The sequence below is a fragment of the Octodon degus genome, unplaced genomic scaffold (assembly GCF_000260255.1).
Source record: "Octodon degus isolate 3935 unplaced genomic scaffold, OctDeg1.0 scaffold00074, whole genome shotgun sequence".
Taxonomy (NCBI): domain Eukaryota; kingdom Metazoa; phylum Chordata; class Mammalia; order Rodentia; family Octodontidae; genus Octodon; species Octodon degus.
This window is the reverse complement of record NW_004524650.1, coordinates 11310994-11319559: the sequence shown is the minus strand read 5'-3', so window position 1 is coordinate 11319559 and position 8566 is coordinate 11310994. Positions and strand designations below refer to the sequence as shown.

Sequence of the window (8566 nt, the reverse complement as noted above, 5' to 3'; positions counted from 1 at the left end):
TGGTAGAATTTTGATGGAAGTATCAGAAACGTCCTGTTACTATAAAGTGTAAAACATTGCTTTTTTTTGTGGCAGAAGTCTGTAGTAAGGGCAGTGAAAAACAGATTGACATTTGGTCATTATTTCTTATCAAGGGTGTTTTACTTGTAATGCTATTTGACAGCTATATTCTAGGTCTGACAGCATTGAACCAGTTTAATTCCCACTGAACTGCTCTAAATAGGCAGTATTGCAATCAGTTTAACAACCCCTGGAGGCAATAAAATCTCTCCTTTGAACGAATACTCAAGGGGAAGAAATCTAAGATTTATAAAGGGCAGCAAGTATTCAAGAGAGGGGCAAAGTTTATGTGTGAGCCTATAATTGATGTTTCCTTTGTTGGAAAAGAAAGCTGGAGGATTCTTTAAGAATTAATCTTTAACAAGTTCTAATTTGCACTAACAAGTGTGTTTAAGATGAGTGAAGGAGATATGTGATTCTGAGAGTTGTGTTGCTTGCAGCCAACTAAGAAAATTTGGAAGGGTCAAAAAAGTATTAAAAAACCTTTAAAATTAAACTGGAAGACGTTCGCTGTGCCTCTTTGATGTCTATGCCACAGGGTCAGCATCACTGTGCAGAGCAGTGCTTAGGCTTTGTGACAGGCTACATAGGTTTGCACTTGCTCAATATGTATGTCCTTGCATGAAGAAAATTTCAGCAAAGTACAGCATCATCCTTATTGTTACTGAAACTGGCGGTGCTACTGCCGTTGGCAGTCACAGTTTAAGCAGGGTTTGAGATAGTCCTAGGTTCCTACCAGTAGTAGCTGTGTGTATGTACTGCACTATTGTTGACAATTTCTCTGTACAGTAGGCATGATAGTTCTCATTAACTCAGGAAGTTATTGGAAGTAGGAGGCTTTAAGAAGAATACTTACTTCAGCATGAGTCAAAGAGTAATATCTGACTTAATTTTGGCATTACTATGTGCCAAGCAGCTATGCTGTTGGTTTCAAACTGCCTGATTCTCATAATCACTAGAAAATGTAGGTACTGGGCCGGGGAGATGGCTCAGTGGAATAAGTGCTTCCTTGGAAAGTGCAAGGACCTGAGTTCAATCCCTGGTTCCACACACACACACACACAAAAAAAAAAAAAAAAGAAAAAAAAAAAAGAAAAGAAAATGTAGGTACAATGGTATGGTAGAGAGAGTGCTCTTTGGGGGTGGTGTTATATAATCAAAAATAGGTGGAGTTATATCATCAAGTTATTACTTTTCAATCTTAGATCCAGTTACTGAGGAAGTAAATTTGTCCCTGTAAAACATAAATAAAATAAAATAAAATGAAAATGATTCTCACCCTGACTAACTGCATATGCTGGTACCTGCGAACTAAACAACTGCACCGAGGATAGCAATGTGTAGTACAAGGGCCAAGATTGGAATGCCTGTCATTCTGGTCTTCTAAATGCGTACTGCTTCTAATGTCATATCAATTACTGTTACACTCTCTCTCTCAATTAAATGTTTGTTTTTTAAAAAGGTAATAAAAGAAAACAAGAGACAAGAAAAAAAAATTTGTCCCTGTAAATGGACTCCTAAGAGCTACTGAAACTCTGAAATTTCTTAGCATAATGGAATATTCTTTTTCCTAGAGGGGCAGTGCGTGTGTGTGTGTGTGTGTGTGTGTGTGTGTGTGTGTGCATGTATGTGTGTGTGTACAGGGATACCATTAAACTGTCCCCTTCTATCTGTCTGTTTTGGGATTGAATCCAGGGCTTCATACACTATAGAAAAACATTGCACTACTGAGCTGTTTTTCTAGCCCCATACGTAAAATTATGTTTCTGTATATTTGCATCTGTGTGTGTGTGTGTGTGTGTGTGTGTAGTTGTTGATTCCTAGCTTTGATTAGTTTACCATTTCTTTTTTCTTTAGTTTTATTTTATGTTTGAAACATAGCAATTGTACATATTTTTCAGGGTATTAACTTTGAACCCTTGTTGTGGGCGATAGCTTATATAGCACTAACAGGACTCTCACTTTTAAGCATCTAAAAATTCTAACTATTGAATTCTGTTTGTCTTTGGGGTCTCAGATTAAATATTTTCTCCTCCTACAAGACTTCCTTGACTCTCCTAGACCTGAGCAGCCTCTCCTATGCCTCTGATAGTGCCCATCCTTCTGCAGTGTCATTGTGGTGGGGATTGTTGCTGTTTACTTCTGTTTCTTTTGGGCAGGTGAGAGGTGGTAACTTTCATGCCTCCTTGAATACAGGTGTAACCAGATGGTTTGATTTGGCAGATGGTCTGTGAGTATAATTGATGTAGATCTGCTTTGGCAATTCTGACAATGAGTTTTGACACAGAGGTATGAGAGTAGAGGGCTGATGCCACAGATAGCAACACACACAGCAGACTTTGTGTTAGATACATGCCTTTGTGGCTCTCTCCTAGCCACTGAGATTTCTGGTGTTGTTGGTTATTGCAACATATCTTGACTCATACAGCCCTCGCCTGCCTATTGTCTTACTTCCTTACCTGTCTATAGGTCTGACTGAAGGAAGAAATTGTCTTGTTTATCATTCTATCCCCTGAGCCTTGTTACAGGACAGCCTGACATATGGGCAGCAACTAATAAATCATTCATGGAATGAAATAATGGTTCTGTATCAAGGAAGGATCTAGCTGAAGATTTAATTTCTATAATAGTCAAAACCTTGATGTGGTTTTGAGGTGAGGAAAGTGATAAATCTTTTCAGAGAGGATAAACAAAAACTATGATTCTCTACCTAAAACTTGAGAGAAAAATTTCTTTAGAAAAAAGGGCATTATGTAAAGAGCATTATGCATAAATAAGAAATAAAATGCATATTTTTAATTTAATGATGAATAAGAAATAGTGACATATTACAGGAATTAAAGAAAAAGGCTTATGATATGAAGTCACATTGTGACAATTATTATGGGGTACTTGTGCAATTACTGTATGTTGTATGCTCAGTGACTCCTGTGTATGTGGTGGGTGGGAAGAATGAGATCTGACACCTCTCCCTCAAGAGCTTACAGTCAAGTAGAGGTGAACAGGGGCCAAGATAATTAGAATATAGTGAAATAAGGGCAATAGTACAAGTACTCATGGGAAAAGCCCAGAGGGAGTCTATATTTATTCTAAGTTGGAGGGATGATGAATTAACAAGAGTGATGTTGTAAATGTGCCCCTCCCTTGCTATAAACTCTTCTTTTTTTAAAAACTCCTCTTTTACTTCCAACAACCATCACTTGTATTTAGCTTCCTACCAGATCATACTAACTTCAATACAATAAAGACCATGATCCTACTCTCTGACCAAACGCACTATGTCCACTTTGTTTATTTAGTTATTGCATCTGTAGCTATTTCTTCAAACTTACTGAGATCTTCCTTTTCAAATCCCCCCTTTTAAACTTTTCCTATCTCAGCATAGAGTACCACTATGCTGTTATCCTTAATTCCTTCACTCTTTTATTGTCCTTCTGTGATTTCATATGGAAAATCACACCTTCAATACTACTGTTTGTAGCCTCCATGTGTATTTTTAACTACTACAGAAAGCAACAGGAAAATTGGGGCCATTTAAAAGTCATCATTCTCAACTTAACTGGGGCTCCAACATTTCCCAGTAATTCTTTCATACTTTTCTCCTCACTTCTGTTTCCAGTCCTCTATGATGGGAATTTCAAAACTCCTTTTTCCCAATATTCTCAAACTCTACCACCTTTTACCACATATTTTATTTATTTTTATTGAGAAATAAATATGAATGAGACAGTTTCACAGCAATTAATAGGACAGTTTTGATAATCACTACATTGTACATTGTTATCTTTTTTTTTGTGTGTGTGATGGTGAAAACATTTTTTTCACATAATTTTATTTATAAACAAATAGCGATGAGACAGTTTCAAACCAAATTGGTAGGACAGTTTCCATAAGTATATTGTTATCTTTTTAATGGTTATCCATAGTAGAAGAAGCAGATAGGATATTCTGTCCAAACACTGTTAGTACACCTCTTTCTTCTTATTGAATTAAGTGAAAGTAGCTGTAAATTTATCCTAACTATTTTGTGTATATAAATACAAAATGATCTTTCCTTTGTATCCTTTTTTTTTTTTGTCCTGCCAGAGGTGAATATTCTATTGGCATCTAAATACTACAGGTGTTTGAATTCCTTTTACCACATATTAAGCAGATGTCTTTGCCTGTTACTTTTTAGAGGAAATACAAACCACCAGATTGGCACTCCTTTAATTTCCTACAATCAAACCTAAGAAATTACTGGTGGCTGCTATCATCCATTTCTTTTACTTTGTTAAAATGAAAGAGTTGGGCTTTATCTTAGGCTAACTACTTGGGCATGGATTAAAATACTAGGTTAAAGGAAGAAGAAAAAATTTGTTTGCACAAAAAAAGGTGGTGGTGGGGCTGAGGAAGAAATCTGAAGAATAGTAGTATCAAGGAGAGTAAGAGCCAGAGAAAGAAGAGACCACCAACATGACTGACAAGGAGCAGACAGTGGAGATGAGACACAAGGGAAGTGACCGCTGGGAGCCCGAGGAAGAGCGCATTTCAAGTAAGAGCAAACATGGACATATCCTACCTCAACTCTTGGAGAAGTAAGAAAAAAACAAGACCTTTCTTTTATTTTTAGCAACAAACAGGCTCTGAAGGACCCTGGGAAATGTGCTCCAGGGAAGAGACAGTAGAGGGTTGAGAAGTGTAAGGCAAATGAAGAAATGGAGATTTCAGGCATAGACCTCTATTTTACAACATTTAGCTCTAAAGGGGAGGAGATAAACAGGACTATAACTGTAGAGTTATGGAGTAGACCAAATCTACTTGTTTTGATGATAAATATGTATATTTATATGTCCGCAGAAAAGAATAAGTAGAAAAATAGCGGCTGAAGAAATAAGGAAGAGAGGGCAGGTTATGAGTATTTGATGGAATAAGATTTGTGTGAAAGCAGGAAGGAACAGAATTCAAAGTCTTTTATAGCCTCCTCTTTTTCTACTGGTTTTGGACTCTTTTCACGCTGTGTAACCCTCTAGTGCTTTGAAGCATTATCTACATAACGACTCCCAAATCTATAGCTTTTCGCAAATTCAATCTCTTGAGCTCTGGGTCCTGCTATTCAGCTGCCTATTGGACAGCTCTCTGGGCTATTGCTGAGCACGTAGGCTCATCACATTCAAAACAGAATTTATTATTGTGTCTTCCAAACATGTTATTTTCAACATCTCTTATACCAGGAAAAGAACTACTGTTCAAGCCAAATCCTAGAGATATCTTTGACTCTTCTCTACATCTTCGTCTGTCATCTATTCCCACTTACATTCCTTGGTCATTTCCAGAGCTTGAGGAAGCCCTCTGTGTAGCCTACTTCCCTCAAGTCAGGACCAGGTGCTTGCTCCTTGTGTCACTGTTGTAAATTGGGAAGCCTTTATTTCATTATGTGCTACTTTGTGGCACACAATTTTCTTTTGTAATTGTCTTTCGTACAATTGTCTTTTGTTTTTAAAAAGTATGAAATATTTCATGAATTTGTCATCCTCATGCAGGGCCATACTAATATTCTCTGTGTTATTCAAATTGTAGTAGACGTGCTACTGAAAAGAGCGCTGTGGATGCCTTGTTATTAGGCTCTAAGCCATACGTTGACAAGCAGGGAACATGTCTACTTCACACACAGCCAATGCCTTGAATACAGCAGGCGTTGAATATTATTGGAATGAATCATTATGATTGCAATATTTGCGTATCACTTAAATATTTTCTTTCTCTTTCTCTCTTTCTTTCTTTTGGCGGAACTGGGGATTGAGGCCAGGCCCTTGTGCTTGCCAGGGAAGCACTCATTCCACTGAGCCATCTCCCCGGCCCCTGTGTATCACTTAAAAACATTTATATACATTTACTATATTATTTAAACTTCATATATAACCATGAGAAATAGGTAATATTTTCTCTATTTTCTGGTGGAGAAAAATAGGACTTAATAAGTTTAAGGGATATTATGAAGATCATCTATTTTTTTTTTTTTTTTTTGTGGAACTGGGGATTGAACTCAGGTGCTTGTGCTTGCCAAGGAAGCACTTATTCCACTGAGCTATCTCCCCAGCCCCTTAAATCATCTCTTTCTTTCTTTCTTTCTTTCTTTCTTTCTTTCTTTCTTTCTTTCTTTCTTTCTTTCTTTTTTTGGTTTAAAATAACTTTTTATTGCTGAGGATATCTTTTCTCGTCTTCTGCATTTTTTTTTTTCTTGTTAATAACTCTAAATTCCAGCTCAGAGAAGCTTGTCTTTGTGTTGGAAAACAAAGCTATGCTAACCTGATCTTGTCTTGAGAGAGAAGGTAGCTTCACGGCTGGAGTAAATTTCTGCCATGATGACACAGGTCTAATTCTCATGGTGCTAAAAGGAAATGGCAGCATTGCTGACAAAATTATAACCTGCTGGTGGCAGTCAAGGAAAAGAAGCCCTTGCAAATTTCTAAACAACAGTAAACTGTTAGGAAAGTCTAAAATGTCTCGCAGGCCAAAAAGGGAATAAGGTTAGTAGAATGCCTCGTCAGAGTTTGAATAAAATACTGATCGAAGAGTTACCAGGATTGGTTTTGTAAAAACAGGGTGGTAGGTTGGGTCATGCTTCCGATGGTTTCAAGTTCAGATAGACTGTGAGACAATACACCGCTTCACAGGCCGCGCTTGTCTCCAGCAGTGCTCCCTTCCTCAGTAGGTGCTGGCAGAAGGTGTGCTCGGTCGTTTTTCGATGTAGATGCCTAGTCCCAAGGCCAAAGTGTGAGAGAGGAAGAGAGACGGGATGAACGCCTTCAGAAACTCTGCGGAGAAAATGCCGCGGTTCTTCATGGCTCCACTTTTCCTCATGCTCAGAGACACGGAGCGCTTTGGGCGTCTGAAGTGGAACTCCTTGGGTGGAATGTTTTCGGGTCTGCTAGACCAGTCCGATACCCAATCTGCACTTTTCTTTGAAGCCTCTTCCTTCTCTCCTTCTACAGTTTCTTCTTCTGACTGACAGCTGTGGTCCCTGCTGGTGTGCATCTCCACGTCGAACATAATCTGCCCGTCCCCTTGCGGCGAGAGGCTGTCACAGTGAGAGGTGCCTCTGGAACTGCTCTGTCCTGATTCATGCTGTGTGTCCAGAAGGACCTTCTCCATGTCTCCACTGTGGATGCAGGATGAGGAAGGGATGTGCTCCAGACCCCCATTCTTCCCTTTGCCATTCTCGTTGCCATTGCTGCTGTTCATGGGTAGCTCCACCCAGGAACTGTTAAGGCCGATTGGCGGCTGCAAAGGCTGATCCCCCTTCCTCGCAGTTCTTATTGTCGTGCAGGGGAGGCAGTGGCTGGACTAGTGAGACGACATGGTCTGGTGGCTGGAAGAGCTTTGGCTGCAGCAAGACCGTCTCCGGTTCTCAGGCAGCAACACAACAAGCCCGATCATCTATTTCTAAGTGGCAGCTTTTCTTTCTTTCTTTCTTTTTCTTTTTCTTCATTGCTTTTGAGTTCACAGAACATTGTCCCTAAAAAGGAAGAGATTTGACTTGGATTAACACAGCTTGAGGCTTAAGTTCTCCATGTGGAATATTCTTCGATGTTAATTCTTTTGGTAAATATGTAATTTCAAGTTCTGTGCAAGATTCACGGATAACGCTGAAAAAGGAATGGTAGACTCAAGTGGCATATATTGTTGGAATCCTGGTCGCTACCTCTTATGGGCATGAACAACTTTCCTAACTTCTCTATGGCTTAATTTTCTCAAACATGAAGTGGGATGGCAGTACTTGTCTCAGAAGCGCTATTGAATGAAGCCTTCAGCAGAGAGCTGGACCCAGTTTTGATGATTACCAGCTCTTGCTATTGCCATCACTCTTGTGATGATGTGTATCAGCGATTACACTGCTATGCAAACAATGTGATGTTCCTGGGGTTTGTGTTTCCTGAGGCAGGTGAAGAAAGTCCCTTTCCCCTAGGCAGTTCTTGTTGAGGCAGTTCTTGTTGAGGCAGTTCTTGTTCTCGGTTATCTTGTACAGACTGATGTTGAATTCCAGAACCCTGAGTCTGTGATGGCACCAAGAGGAAGAGTCCAGCCTGACAGGTATCAGATAGTACTGGGGCAGCTCTGAGGGCTTGTGAACAAATCAGCATACAGAAGCCAGAAATGCAACTTTGGAGGAGGGGTTGAAGGAAGTAGCTTTTGCTTAGACAGAAGGACGAAGGTAGGATTTTTCTAGTTCAACCAGAAAAGGTTCTTAGATAGTAGTTATTGATTGCTTAATATGGCTCAGGTATTTCTGTATATTAATCTTTTTTTTTCTTTCTTTGATTTTTTTTTTTTTTTGTATTTTTAGGGAAGGGTGTACAGGGTGTTCAGGGTCTCACTACTAGATCAGACTCGTAGTGATCTGCCTGTTAACAGCCTCCCAAGAGCTGGGATTATAGGCACACGCCACCACGCCCATTCTAATCTTTTTTTAAAATCTGTATGTCTTGTTTAATTATCCTAACAACCCAGTTAATTCTGAGAATAT

At 39.2% G+C, this 8566-nt stretch overlaps 1 non-coding gene and 1 pseudogene across 2 annotated transcripts; both read right to left on the bottom strand.

Moving 5' to 3' along the window:
* Positions 1-5541: 5541 nt before the first annotated feature.
* LOC111817929 lies at positions 5542-5643 on the bottom strand. The gene has a single exon (XR_002822022.1). It is a non-coding gene; the product is annotated as a U6 spliceosomal RNA (small nuclear RNA).
* Positions 5644-6554: 911 nt separating this feature from the next.
* Positions 6555-7370, bottom strand: LOC101561826 (annotated as a pseudogene). Its single transcript, XR_001117180.2, has one exon. The product of XR_001117180.2 is annotated as a BCL2/adenovirus E1B 19 kDa protein-interacting protein 3-like pseudogene (transcript).
* Positions 7371-8566: the final 1196 nt, after the last annotated feature.